We start from the raw sequence: 21,623 nt of genomic DNA on the forward strand, positions 1-21,623 counted from the left end.
GGAGTTAGCCTGGGACAGACAGGGTCCATTAGCAGAGGCCCAGTGGCTGGAGAAGCCCCATGGACAGAGGAGCCTGGCGGACTGCAGTCCACGGGGACACAGAGTCAGACATGACTGAAGAGACAGCACAGAGGCAGGCAGTCAAGTATGTGACGCAGGCAAGACTGTGGTTAAAGAAGGTGCTGGGAGGGGAAGCCAGAGGTGGTTGCAACAGCCCAGCTGGCTGATCCCACTTCCCCTCCTCCAGGCATGGGGGATCTAGGACTGGAACGTGGCCCTCATTGCCCTGGGGTCTCAGCAGGCTAGCAGCCCTGCAGCTCCACCTCTGCATCCACGACCATCAGGCTCTGCCTGCTCTGGCAGAGGCTCAGGCCACTGCCCCCACCCCACTTCGTGGCTCGAGTGGGCGTGGGGCCCTGGGGAGGCCAGACCACACACCCTCAGGGCCTGGGAGCAGGGAGAAGGGAGGATGGCTGACCCAGGCTCCTGAAGGAAAGGAAACTGCAGTCAGGGGCGCCTGTCCTTGATGAGACCAATTGCTAGCCGGAAAGGCATTGCCTCAGGCCCCCGCAGGGGTATGTTGGTAGACAGGGTTCTCTTTGGAGATGCTCCAAGAGGTGCTTTTGGAGTTGAGAGCTCTGCAAGGTGAGGACTGAGTGTGGGGCGGTCTCCAGCTTCTGTTTCTCCAGGCTCAGAAGCAGCCCACATCCCACATGAAAGTGGGATTCACTTTCACCCCTCCCTGCCACAATGTGCCCTCATAAGATGAGGACCTTCCTGGGCCAGGAGCTTGACTTCTCCATCAGACCAACAGAAGTCAGCTTTCCTTCTAAGACAGTCAGGGTCTGTGCCCCTTCTGTTCTCCATGTTCCCTGGCAGTTCCTGAGCCATTCTCCCCAGGTGGCACTGAGGATGTACAGAAGATCTGTGCTTCTGTCCTATGGGCAGGGAGTTCTGACCATGTGAGGCCAGACCTTCTCCCTGGGTCAGTGAGGGCCCCACAGTGAGGTGAGGCTCAGGAGGGCCTGACGGGAGGAGAGGAAGCTGGGACATAATTTGGGGAGACCACCAGGACAAAAATGAATTGGGGCACCTTATTCAAAAATTTAAACTCCAGGATGCCATCAACAAGAGTAGTAAACCAAGGAAGAAGGTCCTTCCAATCCACAGGGACTTGCATAACTGCACAATAAAGCCAGAAGTGGGGGCACTCTGTGGAAAGAGGAAAGGAGGCTGGAACAAGGAGCAAGGGGCAGGGAGGCCTTGGGCCTCCTGGACTGCTGACACCAGGGGAAGATGGGGCTAAGTTTGTTGGACCAGATCCAGAAAGACCCTAAACACTCAAATTTGAACTTGATCCTGAAGGTAAACACGAATGTTTCCTGAGCCCCCAGGGAACCAGGAGAGGCTGGACCAAGCTGGAACAGGAGGGGGCCGATGGGAATCAATTGCCCCGTAGATGATTTCCTGGAGAAGAAATGAAGGCCCAGAGAGGGACAGACTTGCCTAAGGTCACCCAGCCAGGGGTACAGAGCCAGGTCAGAGCTCCAGCTGCCTGCAATCTCCTCTCAGCTTCTGTGGGGAATAGACTGAGAACGGGTGTGCAGCGTGGGAGGCCAGGTAGCGCTGGACCTCTGACGTCTGGTCTACCTAACGAGCAGGAGCACCCCTCCCCCAGAATGCTCGGTCTCCGTGAGTTCCACCCCCGACTCCCCCTCACGGCGCCTGCCTGTCCTCTTCTGGCCCTGCCTCTGTGTCTCTTGTGCTCCCCTCGTGCCAGGCCCATCCTCAGGCTTCTCCATTACCTTCCCTACCTTCCCCCAACAAAGTTGTGCCCCTCCACGCACCTGAACCTTTGACTCACCACCGCCCCCCAACCCCTACCCCCTGGCCTGCAGTGGTGTGCAAGCGAGTCGGTGCCCAGAACAGGGGTCTCTGCCCTTGGAAGGCAGACAAGGCTCAAAAGCTTCTTCCAGGCCCCGCCCAGAATCTACTGTTTCCCCTCCCCGCATTCAACTTGGTGCTCTGCCCCCTCTCTACCCGCTCCTGCACTCCAGAACCCAGATCCTGAGACCCACTCTAGGCGTTCGGAAACCTCGCTGAGGCCTCGGTGCCCCCTGGGGCCCCAAAATCCGTTACTTCTCTGTGTTCTTTGGGAAAATGGAGAGCTTCCAAATCTGCCATGCAAATAGATGCAAAATAGATGCAAATGAAAGGTTGAGAGTCGTCTATTTAAAACCAGTCTCGGCCTTGGGCGGTAGCTTCCCTCCTTCCTGCCGTACTGGATTCACCTAAATTTGTGAGTGTTTGTCAGTGACTGTGTGTGTGTGTGTGTGAGAGAGAAAAAGTCAGAGGCAGAAACGCAGAGCCCAAGGAACAGCAGGGTGGAGATGGGCCTCTGAACCTGGGTGAAGGGGCGGGGCCTGGATGAAGGGGCGGGCCTTGGTGAAGAGGCGGGGCCTTGGCGGCACTTCCCTGCCCACAGGGTGGCCCTTGTCAAAGGGTGTATGTGGGGGGCGGTGGGAGATGGGAATATTGCATGTGGCTAAGTTTCTTGGGGTTCCTCAGGGTCACTGTCAAGGGTGGGGGAAGGCCGAGTCTCGAGGTGGGGCAGCGGCCTGCGGGGAGAGCTGGGGCAGAGGGGATCCGGATGAGGCTGCCAGGGTGAGCTGGGGGGAGGGGTTCTGCTTTGAGCCTCATCTAGAGGCTGTAACTCCCAAAGGAAACCTGCCCAGGCCTGGAGGCCCCCATTAGTGCCAGGCCGAGGCCATCGTACCCTCAGTGCCACTGCCACCCTGAAGAACTCATGTGGAAGGTGAGGTCCTTGACCTCTGGGGGCCTCGATTTCCTCATTTGTAAACACAAGTGATGGTGTGAGGAAACCGCTGTGCAATGCTGATTCGAAGCAGTCTGGGTCTGGTAAGATGATTTACAACCTGCAGAAAAAAGGAAGGTGGTAAGTCCTTCTAGAAGTCTCTATGAGAACCTTAGCAAATTTAGGAGGGACTTGGAAATAAATCCTCATCTGAAGTTCCTGAGTCTCCGTGTGGCGTCTTCTTGGGTCACATCCTCAGATCATAGGAAACAAGGGGCATATTTGCTGGGAAGAGTCCCACACGGGGAGACTCTTCAGGACTGAGTACAAGTATCAATATGGGTGAGAGTTAAAAGAAAGAAAGACATGGTCAGTAACTGGTTTGAAGAACTAGATTTGGGGTTCCCTGCTAGGTTCTTTTAAAATTTTGTATGACTTTTGGGTCAGGCAAGCCAACCTCTTGCCACTTTCTAGCTGTTTAACCTCACCCAGCCTCAGTTTTCCCATCTGTAAAATGGGGATGATCATGTCTGTCCCCAGGCTTGCAGTGGGAATGCAGTTCTGCAGGATACATAGAGAGGGTAGTCCAAGGCCAAGTGGGTATTCAGCAGGGAAACCGGGGCTTCCCCCTGAGCAGAAACTGAGAGCTTTTCAGTACCATTATTACTTGAATAGAGAATTCAGTTTTTTCTAGAAAAAGACTGAGTGAGCCCTGTGTCATCCTGTCTGTGGTTCCTGCCGTGGAGAGGCTGACCACGGGCTTGGGTGTGATACAGCTGTCCCCGCCCTCTGCCTTTGGAGGACCACATGGGCTGCACGGTTGAACTTCAAAGGACGGTTCCAACAGATGCAGCCAGCTTCCTGCAGCTGTAGGCAACAGCCCACGCCAGCCTGAATCAGCCAGGGCTGAGGGAAGCTGGGAGAGCAAGGTCCAGGACGGCCTAGAGCTAGGTCAGTCTCAGAGACTTCCTGGAGGGGGCTGACCCCCAGATCCTCCCTGGGGAAAAGAAGAGCTTGATTGGGGAGGGTGCCTCTCTTTTGTGATTTCTTTAGTGAAATAAATCCTTGTAGCCTGGGGTGTTGGGGTCTGGGAAGCATAGGTTCAGAGAGGTCTCTAGGTGGAGGAAGGACTTGGGCAAGGAGATAAGAACGCTGATAAACCAGATCACACTTGGGAATGCAACCTTCTGACCCTCCAGTCTCCAGAAACACAGAGCAGTTAGCTTCAGGCAAGTCCTCCTTTTCCAGTAAGCCCACCAAGACTGCTTTCAGCAGTGTGGCGTGCATCTGTCAAGCTACAGGAAAACCTCTTGGGTCTGTGCTGTGGGTATGGGAGAGCGCTTGGATGAGAAGAAGCTGGATTAGGGACGGGGCCAGGGTGGCTGCATGGGAAGTGATGGGGTGGGCTTGGTGAGAAGAAGCTGGGTTAGGGACGGGGCCAGGGTGGCTGCATGGGGAAGTGATGGCCAGAACAAGGGGCTTATAGGCCCTGTGCAAGGCTGGCCCACAACAGGTGGGAGGTATTTTTAGGTAGGCTCAGGTGCAGACAGAGACATTACGCCACGGCCCAACAGGTGGTTAATATTTAATCCCTTCCTTAATCATTAACTCCGTGGCTGGCTGGAGAGGAACAGGACTGTTGTCAAATCAGTAACCACAGGCTGGGAACAATGTCCGCTGAGCTCGCGGCCCCTCCTGCAGCTGGGAGTGCTGGCTGGGTTGGGTTGTCCCTGGCCATGGAGGCCCTGGTTCATCTCCTTCCAGCAGTGACCTCAGGACACAGAGAAGTTACAGGAGGTCAGGAAGAACCCCCTCCAAGCTGGGGATTGCCCTCTGACTCCAGGCACTTACTGGTAGGGAGGGGCTGGGGGTGGGGGGGGGTTGTCCATTCAGGTGTGAGGTTTCTAGACCCTGCTTCCAGACTGAGTGACCTTGGATGAGTCATGAAGCGGCCCCTCTGAGCTTCAGTTTCATCATCTGCTCACTGTGGATAAGTATTCTTATCTTAAAGGATGGTCATGAGATTTGAATGAGATATGGGTGTACAAGGAAGTACTCTGTAAGCTGAACATTGAGACAGCAAATAAGTTAGAGAAAGGGTGGATGGAAAGATACAGTCAAAGAGTTCAGAGCTGAAAGAGGAAAGCTAGTGGGCTGTAGTTTCCAGTCACCTAAATGCGTTTCCTTTCAATACAGTTGGGTTTAATTCAGGTCAGGAGTGTGTACTGGGCAAGGTATTGTCCCCTGTCCCAAGCTGGACTTTGGGGTAACTTGAAAGGAGTCAGCCTCGCCCCCAGGGAGCAAGGGTGACCAAGCTCCGAGCCTGAACCAGAGCAAGATGAACAGTGTTGGTAATGTAGGTCAGCAGGTCAGGGCTGCAGGGTCAGCAAGGAGGGGCAGCGAGAGGACAGTGGGAGCTGGAGGGTCAGAACAGGCTTCAGGGGTGAGGTGGGCCGGGGCACACCCTCAGGGATGAGTGGGAGTTGGGTGTGTAGGGGAGGGAGGGCTCCTGAGTACTTGCTCGCCTGTACCCAGAGCATTCACGCATTTAAGCAGACTGTGCAAGGACATACATGACTCACACTTGCACACTCACATATACAAATTTATTCACAGTCACCCATGGCATGTACACACATACACACACACTCACAGAGGCACACCCCCTCGGGCACGCATGCACCTCCCCTCCCTGCCTCAGCCCTGAGACCTTCCAGCTAGTTGAGCACATCTGAGCCTGGCTGACACCCACCAGAGAACTGAAGCCTTCAGGGTACATCTGAAAGCATGCTGTAAACTACCCATAAAGCAGTGTAATTTTTCATCTGTTCCCTCTTTCAGCTGAATTTTTAAGACTGAATTTCATCATTTATCTAAAGAGAAAATATGCAAAATAACTGGTCTTAAGAGTGCAATATTATATTTTTATATAGAAATAAAAATTAAATTGGGATTATTCAGCATGAAACGTAATATCGTATATTATTTAATTAATATAATATTGTGGGCTTCCCTGGTGGTCTAGTGGTGAAGAATCTGCCTTGCAATGCAGGGGACACTGGTTCGATCCCTGGCCTGGGAAGATCCCGCATACCATGGGGCAACTGAGCCCATTTCCCACAACTACTGAAGCCTATGTACCCTGAAGCCAGTGCTCTGCAACAAGTCCTACCACCACAGCTAGAGCATAGTCCCTGCTTGCCGCAGCTAGAGAAAGCTCGTGCACAACAACGAAGACCCAGAGCAGTCAAGAATAAATTAAAAAATATATATATACACATATACAATATTGTATGTAGTTGTATGCTAAGTCGCTTCAGTTGTGTCCGACTCTTTGTGACCCTATGGACCGTAGCCTGCCAGGCTCCTCTGTCCATTGGATTCTCCAGGCAAGAATACTTGAGTGGGTTGCCATGCCCTACTCCAGGGGATCTTCCCAACCCAAGGATCAAACCTGCCTCTCTTACATCTCCTGCATTGGCAGGCAGGTTCTTATTGTATATTAATATACAATATGCATATTGTAGCAAATATTTCTATAAATTATCACAAGCTCTGTTATTGTCACTGCCTCTTGAAATTGGGAATCAAGTTCATAAAAAAAAAAAATTTTTTTTTCTGGTCATACCACATGACTTGTGGGATCTTAGTTCCCTAACCAGGGTTCATCCCAGGCCCTCTGCAATGAAAACCTGGAGTCCTAACCACTGGACTGCCAAGGAAGTCCCATAGAAAAAAATTGTTTTAAAAAAGAGGTACAGCTAGAGTCTCATGTGGATATGGGGGAGCTGCAAAGCAGAAAGCCTAGAGTCGACATGGGCATCTGGACACATCCACCAGCTGGGACAGGAGACCAGCAGGAGAAGGACAAAGGGACTAACTAGACAGTGGCAGGTCTAAGGGAAGCAGATACAGCTTCTTAGAGGAGGTGGGTATGGACTGGCCTTTAGGAAAGAAGGACTGGAGGGGCAGAGAGAGGTCCTGGGGGCTACTGGGACCCCCCAGGAGCCTCATTGTCAGCCCCGCTCTGGCTGTGCCATCTACATCCCATGCTCAGGCTGGGACCAGGCCCCCATAGCCAAAAAGAAGTCAGGCAGAGACTCCTTGGAATTGGCCGTAGGGATAATAGGAATAGAATTCTGTCCTTCCCTCCAGGACTGTGTAGGAGTCTGGGGTAAAGGTCCTTCACTGAGCTCTCTAAGCGCATCCTAAGACTCCTGTGGGAAGCCAGTCCTGCATGTTCTCTGCCCCCAAGGTGCTTCTATAGTGCAGTGTAGCCAAGGAGGGGGCCCTAATGGCCAGGGTCGGGCCACTGGTGGTTTACAGCTCAGGCTCTGGATCCAAACAACCGGAACCTAAATTCTGCCTCTGTCCCTTTCCAGCTGTGTGACCTTGGGCCTGCTACCTGACTTCTCTATGCTTCAGTTTCTTGTCCACAACATGGGGATGATAATAGTAAAGTACTTGATACTCATGGTTGTTGTGAGGGTTAAATGAGACACAGGGCCTTACCTGTGCCTGGGGCATGGTAAGTGCTAAATCCGTTTAAAGGAGAATTAGTTTCTGAGTCGCATATTCAGGAAAGCTTCCTGGAGGAGTAAACATTCCAGCTGGTCTTTTAGGGACCAGCAGGGTTGCCATAGATATAGGTGAGGGAAAGGTGTTGCTTTCCTAAGGAGGGGCTGGAGTAAGCAGAAGCCAAAAAGGACATGGCATGTTTGGGGACCATGAGGAATTTTGTGTGGCCATATCCACTGCCTGGAGGATGGACATGGGAGTGGTGGGTGGGGTTGGGAGTGGTCAGGGAAGGTTTGGAATGTCCAGCTATCCTGGAGCAATGGGAACTCAAGAAGGCCGGTAAGTGAGATCCTGACAACACTTAAGGCTGAGTTCTGGCAGCAAAGATCAGGTTTTGTTGCCAGGGAAAAACCCAGGCAGGAGGACTTCTGGGGGCAGGAGCCCTGAAGGAGGCGGGTCTCAAGGCCCTGGGCTTGGGTGACTTGGGAGGATGGCCTGAGACCTCTGGGGACGTGGGGGTGCTGAATCTTCATCTGTGTGTCTTTCACTCTGCTTAGACTCAAAGTATAAGTTTGAGTCCATGGAACTCCATCGCAGAAGCCTTTGGGCACGTTCTCTGAAGCTCTTACAGTCCCTGCATTCTATAGGTCTGGCCCAGATACCTTGGGCAAGTCACAGCATTTGTCTTGCTTCCATTTTCCCATCTGTCATGTGAGTATAGGTATTCCCATCCACCCTGGGATATAGAAGCCCCAGGGGGATGCTTTGCTGCTTTTCTGGCCAAGGTCAGGCAGGCAAGAAGGTTCAGGGCAGTGTAAGACCCAGGCCACAGCTTCCCCTCTGTCTTGCTGGGGTGGCCCCTCAGCTTATCTGCGTCAGGGCAGATGGACGAGGAGGAGATACTCCTTCAGGCAGCCAGATAGTGTGAGGGAGTGATAAAGGGCACAGGCCCAGAAACCGACTTAGAGAGGGTGGGACAGTGAGACTGTCGCTTCCCTGACCCCTTGCCCACCCCCATGCACCCTCCAGGTCAGCTGGGTACAGCCCAGTCTTCCACCATGCCCCCCCCCCTCCCATCCCCACCAAGGGGCAGGAGGAGGGAGAAGAGGCCATAGGAACTGACTTTGAAGGTTGTTGGTAGCCTTTGGACACTGTCTCAGGGGACCAATGGGGGCAGAGGTCAGACTATGAGGGAAAGAGAGGGTGACCACCCTGTCCTTCCCAGTTTTAACGCTGAAAGCCCATCCTCAGAAAGCCCTCAGTCCTGAGCAAATCAAGATGGTTTGCCTGGGACTGTCCAACTTTTTAAACTGAAAGTCTCCCCAGTCCCAGGGAAACCAAGACAGTTGGTCACCCTAGTAGAAGAGAGTAAGTCTTAGCAAGAGTGACTAGAATGCGAAGCAGACAGCTCTTTTCTGAGTTTCCATAGCCCTGATTCTTTTTTTTTCTTCCAATTTTAATTGAGGTAACATTGGTTTCTAACATTACATTTCATATACTTCTGTATATATTACGGTGTGCTCACCACCAAAAATTTCATTTCCATCTGTCACCATACACTTGATCCCCTTTTCCAGTCTCCACTCCTTTCCCTATGGGAACCACTGTTGGGTTCTCTGTATCTATGTGTTTATTTCTCTTTGATTTGTTCATATACTTTGCTTATTTGTTTGTTTTTTATATTCCACATATGAACGAAATCATATGGTGTTTGTCTTTCTCTGCATGACTTATTTCACTTAGCATAATAAGTGAAAGGTCCATCCATGGTCCATCTCAAGGTCCATCCATGTTATCACAGGCAGCAAGATTTCACTGTTTATGGCTGAGTAGTATTCCACTCTGTGTGTGTGTGTGTGTGTGTGTATCTTCTTTATCCATTCATTTGTTGATGGGCACTGAGGTTGCCTTCATATCTTGGCTATGTAAATAATGGTGCAATGAACATAGGGGTGCATATATCTTTTTGAATTAGTGTTTTCGTATTCTTTGGTTATATGCCCAGAAGTAGGATAGCTGGATCATATGATAGTTCTATTCTTAATTCTTTGAGGAATCTCCCTCATGTTTTCCATAGTGGCTGCACCAATTTATATTCCCACCAACAATACAGGAGTGTATTTACATTCTCCACATCCTCACCAACACTATTTCTTTCTGTAGCCCCACTTAGTAACCGTGTCTACCTGTCCTCGGTACACGCCCTGGGTGAGGGAACCACTCAGGCTGTATTTCCAGTGGAGGGATCTGGAAGTTTGGAGCTGCTTCATTAGAGGGCTTCTTTGCCAGGCTGAGGCTAGGAGGGAGGGGTGGACACTTCATGTGAGAATCTTTGATGTTGGCTGCTCTGCCCACCAGGAGCCTTCAGAGATAGAGAAGGGGCTTGGGATGGGTTGCGTTTGGCGCTCTGATGAGTGAGATGTTACAATACTGCAGAGGGAACCAGCAGCCAGATCTCTGGGATCAGAAATTGCTGAAAATCAAAGTTAGGGTGCCTGCCTGGCTTTGGGGGTCCAGTCACAATGCTCTGCTCAGAGCCTCTCATCCTGCCTATCTCTCAGGCTCTCTCACTTGGCCCGGTCCTGTGTGGGCCTCTGAGATTCAGGCAGGTTCTGGAGACAGGCCAGGAAAACTGTTGGGGGCATGGGAGGACAGTCAGAATCTCCTCCCAAGAGAGGACTCGGAACCGGACAGGGGTGTCAGAAGGGCGGTTTTCTGCTGCCTTCAGTTCAGGTTGCGGCCTCTCTGCCTCCGGGCTTGGTTTTATCTCATACTCACCTGCAATGCGGGAGATGCAGGTTTGATCCCTGGGTTGGGAAGATCCCCTGGAGGAGGACATGGCAACCCACTCCAGTATTCTTGCCTGGAGAATCCCATGGACAGAGAAGTCTGGCGGGCTATGGTCCATGGGATCTCAAAGAGTCAGACATGACTGAGAGACCAATACTTTCACTTCACTGTCAGGCTGGAAAAAGGATAGACTTTCCATTTTCCAACTTGGGACTTAGAGATCCCAGAGACCCTTGTCCCCAGCACCTCTGTCCTCAGAGCAACACTGGCTGGTCAACATGTGGCTAAAGCCTGATGGGGCTGATGAGAGCAGGGCCTGGGAGACACAACAGGGCACCTGAAGAGAAAGGCCTAGGACTATCTGTGGGGAGATGGGCGAAAGGGATGGGAGAGGAAAATGGCGCCCAAGGAATCCCGTAAGACATCTCCCTGTCTACTGGCTCAGCTAGAGAAGATTCTGAGACACTTCATGGGCCCTGGGGAAGTGTCTGAACGAGATACCCACAGAACAACTATTTCTAGACTTGATGGAAAATCTACACCACTTCCCCTTCTGAGGATCCCTGAGTTGGTTGGGTGGGTGAGGTCTGTTAGTGAAGTCAGCTGTGGTCTTCCTTTTAACATCAAGGTTGGCAAATGGGCCAAACTGAGCTGACTGTGTCCTAACTCTAGGCTTGCTTGCTTCCAGAAAGTTGTCTTCCCTGCCTCTCTGCTCCCTCAGCCCCACCAGAGGTGAGGGCCTTCTCAGAGCTCAGCTCATTTTACCCGTATCAGGCCCTATTGCTTTCACTATATTCACTTATCCAGCACCTTTCTGAGTTGTGGTCCTGTCTGGTCCCCTCTGAGCCCCTAGCGGCTCCCAGAAAGTATCTCAGCACATGTCTGGAAGCTTAATGTGTAGTGGGCCACGGGAGCCCCCCAACAGTGACCATGAAATTCCAGACAGGCGAGGGGCCTGGGGAGAGGAGCTGGTAAGGGAGCTGGAGGAAGGGTCCAGAGACCAGGCTAGGTTTCCTGGCGGGGGAGAGAGATGGCGGAAGTCTCAGGGTGGGCCTGTTCTGGGGCCCTTTGTGTCTCAGACTCAGCCTTCTCCGCCTCCCACACCGACTCAGCCACGAGGCCAAACTGTGTGAACAAATGGTACCAATGGTCCAGGGGCCAGGACGGAATCCCCCCAGACAGGCTGGCCAAAGGGTCCCTAGGCTGACTTCCTTGGTCCGCAGGGAGCCCCAGGGAAGGGGGCCGAGGGGGTGAAGGGAGAGGCTGGGGGCAGGGCTACCATGGGGGGTGGGGCCGAGGGGAGAGGTGCTGAGGGCAGGGGAGCCAGGCCTGGTTGGCCTTTGAAGGGTAGGCCTTCCTGAGGTGGACACTTTAATCGCCCCCAATTAAACCATTGCCGGAAGCTTTTAACAGCCCCATACGGCCTTTCAAGGACTGCCCTTTTGTTAGACGGCCAAGCTGTTATGTAAAAGGAGAGCAGGCTGGGGGCCTCTGACCACTCACCCCAGGCCCCAAGGCCAGCCAGCCCCAAACTCAGGCCAGCCTCTGTTGGGTCTGCTTCTTTGCGAATAAAAGGCTGAGGAACCTGCTTTGATCTGGGGGAAACCCAGCCCTTCCCTGGCTCCCCAGAGTCAGTTCCCTCACTGAGGGTGTGGATCCTTCAAGGAAGGCTTCACCTACACAGTTTCCAGGTCTGGGGCCAGCCAGGCTGATCCCTGGGGTCCTGGGAGTCTGCCCCTCGCTTCAAGAAGCAGGTCCACTGAGGTGGTGAAAAATTTCACTGCTCCTACTGCCTGCCTCGGGCAAGGAAACCCTCACCCCACCTTCTCCAGCTGCTCTAGGGTCTTCTAGCCCTGGTGACAGGGTATAGTCATCAAATGAGTGTCCTCTGGGACCCTGTCAGAAATGCAGACTTTCAGGCCCCACTCCTTTCAGACCTACTGGATCAGAATCTGCTTTTAAACAACTCCCCCAGGTGAAGTTTGAGAAATCCTGCTCTAGTATTTCATCCCCTCTCTGCATTTCCTCTCCCACTCCCCCCACCTCTGCCCCCAAAAGCAAGATTAAGTGTAGAAATGATACTAGCCATGATAAGTTATGGACAATATAGCCCTCCGCTTTGCAGACTCTACAACATATACTTTCTAGAAAGTCAACAACAAAGCCCTTCTTGTCAATAGCAGTTTCTGGAGGACCCCAGATGGCAGGCTTCCGTTTGGTCATTTTGGTTAACATCGAAACCCTCCATCCTGACTTCCACACCTGCTCCTTCATTTCATTCTCAGAACTACCCAAGGAAAAGAAGACAAGCACCCCCGTTATACAGAAGAGGAAACTGAAGCTCATGAAGATTTGTGAATAGACTGGAGGTACTGGTAAAGTTGAGGGGGTGGGTAACCTAGAAAACCCTCCTCGGGGTCTCCCTGCTGTTAGGTCCAGCAGGGCTGCCATCCACAGCTATGTGGTGTGTGCAGGAGCTAAGGTCCATTTCCCACTTCACTCCCCAAAAGTGTCCTGGGGGTGGGCAGGGCCCCCTGTGTGGGAGGAAGCCAAGCCTCTTTCTGTTACAGAAAAGCCTGCTACAGGCAAGGAAAAGCCTGGAGCTTCCAGAATTCCCCAATTCCTACCTCTTCCCCTTCCTCCTCACAAAAGCTGCTGGTCATCCAGCATCTATGACATGCAGGCCAGTGTTCAGGCTTAGCGCTTTCTCTTTCACCATCCCACTTAGTCCCCGGGACAAATCTCCACTGCATTCTTCTGGATAAGACTCAATTCTTCTGCTTCTTTCCTTGAAGTTGATTCCTTGAAAACCAAACAAGGCCAGAATAATCAGATCCTGTCGGGACAAAGGTCTCCCACTGCCCACCCTGGATGAACGGCCTGGCTCAGCCTGGGGAATGACAGCAGGGGCTGGTTTAGAAGAATTTCTTCAACATTCTCAGATGCTGAAACTTCAGTCCCACCTGGGGCAAGTCTTGAGTACCTAGGGATACAAAGAGGCTAAAATTCACCTCGTTTTCCCACCAAGATTCTACAGCAAGCACAGCACTTAGAGAAGGACGGCAATCTGTAGAGGCAGATGGTGTGTTTAGAATTCCATGGGTTTGAGCGTCATCAACAGGAGGCAGCCTGGTGGTGTCTTTTGGAGCTAACTTCTGTGAAGGATCAAAAAGTAAAAATTTTAGGCTGTTCTCCATCACAAGTCTGCCATTGTAGTGTGAAAATAACTGTCGACAACGTCTAAACAAATGGGTGTTCCTGAGCTCCAATGAAATTTTATTAATGGACACTGAAATGTTAATTTCATGTGCCAAAATGTTATTCTTCTTTGGATTTTTTTTCCCCCTAATCATGTAAAAATCATTCTTAGCTCTTAATTTGCACAAAAGGAGACAGTGGGCAGAGTGTGGCCTTCAGGGTCATAGTTTGCTGGCTCCTGGTTTAGAGCAAAGGTTTTGAGGTCAGTCATCAGTCTTGGATTCAAGTCCTGGTTATTTCACTAACCGACTGTGTAACTTGGGAAAAGTCACTGAACCTCGCTGAGCATGCTTCCTCCCTGTCAAAGGGAGATGGCGGAGCCTGTCTTTCAGGGAGAGCACCTACTGACCTCAATGACTGACATGTGGCAGGCACACCCTCAATGTGAGCGATGAACACTGCAGCAGACTGGTTGGAGGTCAGTGGCAGGGGGCTCTGCGGTTGGAGAGCGCAGGGGGCCCTTCTGGGAGGGAGGAGGTTTGGGGTAAACTGGGCTGGAAATGATTTGAGAGGTGTGGTGACAGCGGAGGGGATGGTTGAGAGGTCAAGCCAAAGAAACTGACTTCAACATTATTAAAAAGTCTACAAATAACAAATGCTGGAGAGGGTGTGGAGAATAAGGAACCCTCCCAAACTGTTGGGAACATAAACTGGTGGTAGACATTATGGAGGACAGTATAGAGGTTCCTTAAAAAACTCAAAATAGAGTTGCCACGTGATTCAGCAGTCCTACTCCTGGGTATATATTCAGAGAAAAGTAAAAGTTTAAGATAATGCACCCCCAATGTTCATAGCAGCACTATTCACAATACCGAAGACTTGGAAGCAATCTGAATGTCCACTGACAGAGAAATGGCTAAAGAAGATGTGGTATATATACACAATGGAATACTACTCAGCTGTTAAAAATGAAATAATGCTATTTGCAGCAACATGGATGGACCTAGAGATTATCATATTAAGTGAAGTGAGTCAGAAGGAGAAAGGCATATACCATGTGATATCACTTATATGTAGAATCTAAAATATGAACTTATTTGCAGAACAGACTCACAGACATAGAAAACCGACTTACGGACCAAGGAGGAAAGAGGGTGGGGAAGAATAAGCTAGGAGTTTGGGATTAGCAGATACAAACTTCTATATATAAAATAGATAAACAAAGCCCTACTGTATAGCACAGGGAACTATATTGAATATCCTGTAGTAAATCATAATGAAAAAGAATATGTAAAAAAGAAAAAAAAAAGGAATTGGCTTCAATCCTAGGGTCTGGGATGGCCACTGAAGGCCCTGGAAAGGGAATCCTTCAAAATAGGGTCAAGGGACTTCCCTGGTGGCTAAGACGCTGAGCTCAGGAGTGGGCCTGGGTTTGATCCCTGGTCAGGGAACTAGATCCCACATGCTGTAACTAAGACCTGGCGCAGCCAAATAAATAAATATTAGAAGAAAAAAAAAAGTGGGGCCAAGGGGAGGCCCATCTGCAGGGATTGCTCTGGCCTAGGGCAGGGGGTGGTGTGTGTGTGGGGTGGGGGAAGGGTAAAGAAAGGAGGAAGCCTGTAAGGGAAACACCAGGGACGTGTGATAAGGTTACTACTGAGTCCAGGTGAGTGGGAGCTGTGGGGTGGAGGGGAGGGGGTTATTAAGGGAGTGTCAAGGATCAATTGGTGGTAACATAGCCAGGTGTTGTGTTTCATTTTTAGTTACCTGCGGGTACTAATTAGCCCCCTTTCTTGACTGCAAGCTCATCTCCAGGTTAATAATTTGGACTGCCTTTTGTTTTTGCTGACCTGGCAGTCTTCCTTCCCCTCCCCCACCCCACCCCCACGTGACATTGTAGATGCCAGTCCCTTTGTTCCTCCACCCTGAGCCACTGAGCAGGGGAGGAGGAGGTACCCGAACAACGTGGAACCGTGGCGAGTCCTTCCCTGAGATTCTGTTCCTTTGGGATCAGAATATAAGTCCCCCTCTGGTGGAGGGAGCATCGGGACATGAAATGCAGACGGGGTCAGCAGCTGCACGCCCCTTCACAGGAAAGACGCTGAACCCAACAGGAAGCAGAGCGAGAGGAGAGGCAAGGTCCTTGGAGGGACTCGGTTCTGCCCTTTGTGCCGTGGCTTTAGTGATTCAGTTCTTCCCCTGATTGTAGGAGATATCCTGAATCCTTTGAAGAAACTCTTTTTCTGAAACTAGTTTGAGATTCTATCACTTGCAAATGAAGGGAATTACCAACCAAATCCATCCTCGAAGCTTTCCTACTCAGAGTTTGTTGTGCTTCTGTGTGCAGGCGCCTGGTAAAGTGCCTTATATCCATTACTTAATATAATCCTCAGTTATGCTGTGAGCCATTGGGTATTATTACCTCCACTTTAGAGATGATAAAACTGGGGCTCCTCCGTTTCACTTGACATTTAAATGGGGTGCACCTCAGGTCTTTGGCCTGGTCCTCTGACTGTCATAGATTACTCTCTCCCAGGCAGTCTTATCCATTCCTATGCTGATTCCATTTCTACAATTTCCAATTCTCAATCTAGACCTCTCTTTTAAACTCAAGTCTGAAATATCCAGCTTCTACTTGATATAGGTATTTCAAACAAAGATCTCTAAAACTAGACTTCTGTTATCCCCCCTGCCATGCAATCTGCCCCTGCTCTGGGGCTTCTTTTCTCAGTAACTAGTCCTACCCTTCGCCGAGTTTCCCAGGTCAGACCCTGAGCATTATACTCGACAGCATCTCCTTTGACCTTCATAGTCACCCTATTACCAATCCCTATTGTACCCACTCCCTAAGCATGTCGTGACTCTGCCCACATCTCTGTTAGCCCAACCACAACCCCCTCTCCCTTGAAAGATAGTCTGCTCCTTGGTCTCTCTGATTCCATTCCAAGCCATTATCCATTGACCTGCTGGACACATTTTTGAAAGCACTCTAACTGTATCCCCCACTCCTTAAAACTACCCAATGGTTCTAGTCCAAAGTCTTTTCCAAGGTCTATGTGGTCCCACCAGATCTAGATCTTTCTATTCTTCAACCTCATCTTGAACCTCTCTTTGGCTCATTCACTATAGGCTCCCTTCAGTAGGAGAACCAAAGTCTTCTGATCTCAGGGCCTTTGCACTTGTTATTTCTGCCATCTGTACAGTGTTCTTTCCCTCTTCCTTCCCAGCTCTTATTTTTCATTCCTCAATATCCTCCAGGTCCTGGCTCAAGCCTCAGAAATACAGTCTCTTGAGCCCTCCATGAAATACCATTCCACAGCACCTACACTCTCTGTCAGTCAGTCAGTGAAGTTGCTTAGTCATGTCCGACTCTTTGCAATCCAAGGGACTGTAGCCCACCAGGCTCCTCCGTCCATGGAATTTTCCAGGCAAGAGTACTGGAGTGGGTTGCCATTTCCTTCTCCAGGGGATCTTCCTGACCCGGGGATCAAACCCAGGTCTCCTGCACTGCAGGCAGATGCCTTACCATCTGAGCTACCAGGGAAGCTCTCTGTAGCACTCCATAATTATGTTACTGTATATACATTTAACATTTGTCTTCCTTGACAGACTATGATTCTCTGATCTCAGGGATTGGATCTGTCTTTTTCATTGTACCTGCAGCACCCTGTACAGTGTCAGGCACAGAAATATTTGCTGAATGAATGAGTGATAGAGGCTTGTGACTCGGGACTCACTGCTAGTAATGGAGGAGACTGGATGTCAACACCAAGTCTCCAGTGCTGCTGAATTGGACTCAACTTCTTTCCCCCACTGGGGAAACCAGGAGGGAAACGGTTCAGAAGCCCGCCTAGGTCCTTGGATTCATTACAAAGGATGCAGGAAGCAGGGGTGGGGAGGGGTATCAATCTACTGCCAAATGGAGTCCGGCTGGAGGTAAGGAGATTCTCTGGTCTCGGGTGAGGACAGGGGTGGGGGTGGGCTAGAGGACACCCATCGATGGAGTCCTGCCCCCGGCAGCCTCACACTAACAGCTTTGTCTGTGTTGCCTCATTTAATCCCCTGCCAGCCCTGCAAGGCAGGATTATTACCTCTTGTCACAGACAAGGAAAAGAAGCTTTAGAGAGAGAGAGAGAGAGTAATTAACATGCCCAGAGTCTCTCAGCTAGTGAGGTCAGAATCAAGATTTGAATTTGGTACTTGAGCCTAAGAAATCAGGCTGTTTGGGAAATTCAGTCCAGAAAAGAAAACGGAGGGACAGGTACCCCCAGTGGACTTCAGGGAAAGTTTGCTGCACCCCCCCCCCACCCCCACCCCCTGCCCTGCTCGGCCCCGCTCCCTCACTCCACCCCAGCGGGCTGTCCATTCCTGGGGATTCTTTTTGAAATTCTAAAAGCTCTTGCAAACCCTCTCCTTGCAGCCCCTCAGGTGGCCAGACCCTCCCAAGGCTGGCGCCTACCTCCCTTGAGGATTTCCCCTGCACAACTTCCATTTGAAAAGGAGCTTGGGACCCCAGTGCCTACCTGCTGGGGCCCATCAATGCCCTTTGTTCAGGGATGCAAAGTAAAGAAGCTTGGCCCACTGAGGGGGGAATGAGTGGGAGATGGTGGGGATAAGGGACTGGGAAATGCCCTCAGAGCCTGGATTAGGGTGTTCATTATTATAGACCTTCCCCTACCCTCATTTAATACCACTTATATAGAGCTCTTTTAAAAAAAAAAATACAGTATTTATATAATCCATTTGGGCTTCCCTGGTGGCTCAGTGGTAAAGAATCCGTCTGCCAATGCAGGAGAGGAAGGTTCAATCCCTGGGTCTGGAAGATTCCCTGGAGAAGGAAATAGCAACCCACTCTGGTATTGTTGTCTGTGAAATTCCATGGACAGAGGAGCCTGAAAGGCTACAGTCCATGGGGTCACAACAGAGTCAGACATGACTAAACAATAACGACATATAACTCAGTTTAAATATGGACTCATCAATGCTCAGACAACTCTGAAGTAGGTACTGGTATCCCAATATTTTGTAGACCGGGGAGGTCGAAGCAGATAGGGTTGGTGACTTGCCCAAGGCCACCCACAGTAAGTGGCAGGCAGAGCTGGGATTTGAATGTGGGCACCAGTCTCTGGATGCTACCATCTGAAATCCCTCCCCTTTGCAGAGGAACCTGTCAGGGGAGAGGAATCTCTCTGGTCTCCAGAGATAACAGCCCCTTCTCTTCTCACATGTCCAGAGACAAGTGTGTTTACTTCGGGTTAGCAAGTGGCTGCCTCAGACAAAGGGGATGCAGGCAGAGATAGATAACCCAATCATCCCAGGCCTGCCTGGGCCGTTGGGAGGGCAGGGATTGAACCCAGCCTGCTTTGAGGCTGGACTTCGAGAAACTGCCAGGGTCTGGCCGCCTGTTTGTTGCAAAACAATGAGTCAGCCTGGCAGGGACGGGAGTGGGAGGATGGGGGGATGGGGGTAGAGGGGCCCCTAGCCCTGCCTCTGGCCTTTAGCAGGGTAAAGTCTGCCCACCCCCACCCTTCTAGCCCTTAGAAGGTTCACCAGTTTCCTTTTTTCTTGTTTGGCTGAGTTAGGAAAAGTATTGAAAAAATAGAAAGTGCCCTAGACAGGAAAACACTCTGAAAGCTGAAACCTGCCTGCTAAGGCCAACACCCCACTGGAGAGTGATCAGCCAGCCAGGAGTCCATCCCTGGCCTCCTTCCCAGGCAGTGACCCATGGCACCTTAAGCCCTGGGCAGGAGAGAAGAGAACTTGGAAGTCCAGGGATGAGTGGTGACCAGTTCAAGGTCACAGCTGTGCTGATGGCTGGGAGGGAGGGTGGGCAGATCCTGTGGGGGGCTCTTGTGGGCCAGGTTACTGGACGGGAAGAGCCTGAAAACAGAGACCTCTTTTTTTTCAGTTGGCCTTGCCAAGGGACCCTGCTCTTCCATCCTCATGTGGGGAGAGCCCTTCACCGGGGGCACATCAGGGTATGGGGCAACTCCCTACTCTAGCTGTCACTGGTCAAGCCAGCATGGTTGCCCCTGGGGGATCCCATCTAGCCACAAGCTCTTTCATTCCTCTCCTGGCCCTGCCCCTTCCACCTTGGGGCTCCTCCCTCCTACTTATCCAAGAAACACAGTGCTTTCCCCTTGTTAGAATGGGACAGAGGGGTTTTGCTCAAGGTCACAGAATAAATCCATCAATTTATTCATCAAAACATTGGGCTGCTGTTGAGCCAGACTTGGCAGGGGGTGAGATGGGGCATGGTCTCTTGGAAGCCAGTTGCCTAAACCAAGAACTATTCTATAACAGTGTGTTGATCAGGATGTATCTACTGTGCTTGCAGCAGGGACACAGAGGGGCCTGACTCAACGTGAGAACCAGGGAAGGCTTCCTGGAGGAGGCGAGACAGAGCAGGTCTTAAAAGATGGAGCAGGAGTGTGCTAGGGCCAGGGATGGCAGAGGAGGGTGTTCTGGGCTAGGGAGAAATCAAATCTGCCAGCTCTGGGCCCGCTTTCTAAGCTCTACACCCTGGCCTACAAGTATTACTGAACTCCTACAATGGAACAACAATAGCTAGGACCTAGGGAAGATATAGAACAATGGTATCTGCCTTTAAGAACTTTCCTGAGTCAGTGGGAAGACAAAGAGTCCTCCTGGGAATGCTGAGGAATGCCAGCAAGTGTTGGGGGCTCCACTGTGTATCTCTATGTAGGATATATCTCATTTAACCCTCACCCAACCCCTACGAGTGGATACTGTTGGCGTCCCCACCTTACAAAGAGGAAACAGAAGCTTGGGAAGTATCAGTATCGGTAACTTGTCCTGGGTCACCACTTGGTAAAGGGGGTAGAGCCAGAATCTAAACCCAGGGGCCTGACTGTGGAGCCTGAGCCCCCAACCACTGTGCTCACTGCAGCTTGGGGGAGAGAGGCAGCTGTCATAGACTCTGTTTGGTGGGCAAGTGCAGGTGGCAAAGGCTTTGGAGGTCAGGAAGGCATGACACAACTGTGTTTTGGCACCATAGCTCCAGAGGCCACTTGGAGGATGTATTAAAGGCACTGAGAAGAGCGAACACTTACAGAGGTAGAAAGTCTGGCCTTAGCCCTGCCCTGGCCTCACCCTCAGGAAAGTCATCTTTGCTTGACCTCCTCTGACTCCCCAATGCCAGTGAAGCCCAAACAGTGGCTGTTTGTCCAACAGACACAAACTGAACACCTGCCAAATGCAGGCCTTGTCAGCTCTGGGAAACAAAAGGGAGCCCAGAATCCTGTGGTGCAATAATTCCCAAAAAGTTAGCAGTGTCACCTGTGTTCTTCCTCCTACCCTTACACATCTTCAAGAGGAGCTGAGTTTCCATTTACACACTTCTCTAATGGTTTAGGCACAATTCTCTCCCTACCACCATCTCTCCCAGGTCTCCAGGAGATCCTGAGACTCATCTGTCCTTACACTTTCCACAGGACCAAGTACCATATGGAGTACAATACTAAGTACTCCTTTAGAATTTGCTGAGACTAGTTAGTCTCAGTGAGGAAAAGCTCTTCTCCAACTATCCTCTGACCTTGAAACTAGATCACAACTCCTTAATCTATCCAAACAATTTTCAAAAGGCGCTTTTGGTCCCAGAGTTGCTGTCAAAGAGTGAAGCTGACTGATGGGCCAATTCTGTGAGATCAAGTCCCTCAATGAGGATGACACTGCTGAGCCTTTAAGGCCACCTTGTATGCAGAGGGCAGACCTCTGAAGCTGTCAGTCACCCCAGATGAGCCAATCAGCACAAGATATCTGGAACTGCAAGCTGAACTAGGGGATGAATGGGAGGGCTCAGGCTAGGGTAAGGATAGGTGTCCTACAGTATCATGAACTGAAGGCTACTCCAGACTTTGATTGTTGTGGCCACTAAGGTACAGGCAAGTTGACTATAGAAGAATGGAACCCTGTGAGGTATCACTGCTCTATGAAGACTTCAGTGAAGGCAGCTCAGAAGAGAGAAATGGGGCAGGGCCTGGGAGCCCTGAGTGGGAAGTGGCCATGGGAGGTGGCCAGTGCTGGTTTGTATTTTAGGGAGGGGGTGTTTTTATTTCCTTTTTGCCCTTCTTTAGGATTTACTAAAGCCCTCTGGGACGTTTCAATGGCCTCAGCTGTGTCAGTGTGTGTGATCTTGGGTGGTGAGATGACCAGTGGAGAAAGGGTTGGATAAGGACCAGGAGGTGGGGGTGCTTGCTGAAGCTTGGGTTTTTGAGAGGGCTACTCTCTCTTCCCCTCCTACACCTTGTCCGGGTAGCTGGCCTAAGGCTGGACTGGAACT

At 51.0% G+C, this 21,623-nt stretch overlaps 1 long non-coding RNA gene across 2 annotated transcripts; it reads left to right on the plus strand.

The window, feature by feature from the left end:
- The first annotated feature begins 2,259 nt into the window (after positions 1-2,259).
- LOC133064955 (uncharacterized) lies at positions 2,260-16,902 on the plus strand. 2 transcript variants are annotated; one of them, XR_009694780.1, is made up of 3 exons: positions 2,260-2,299; positions 12,409-12,492; positions 12,919-16,902. It is a non-coding gene; the product is annotated as an uncharacterized LOC133064955 (long non-coding RNA). The 2 variants fall into 2 exon arrangements; XR_009694781.1 differs by lacking the exon at positions 2,260-2,299 and adding an exon at positions 4,331-4,668.
- The last annotated feature ends 4,721 nt before the right edge of the window (positions 16,903-21,623 follow it).

The sequence above is a fragment of the Dama dama genome, chromosome 11, assembly GCF_033118175.1.
Source record: "Dama dama isolate Ldn47 chromosome 11, ASM3311817v1, whole genome shotgun sequence".
NCBI classification, from domain to species: Eukaryota; Metazoa; Chordata; class Mammalia; order Artiodactyla; family Cervidae; genus Dama; species Dama dama.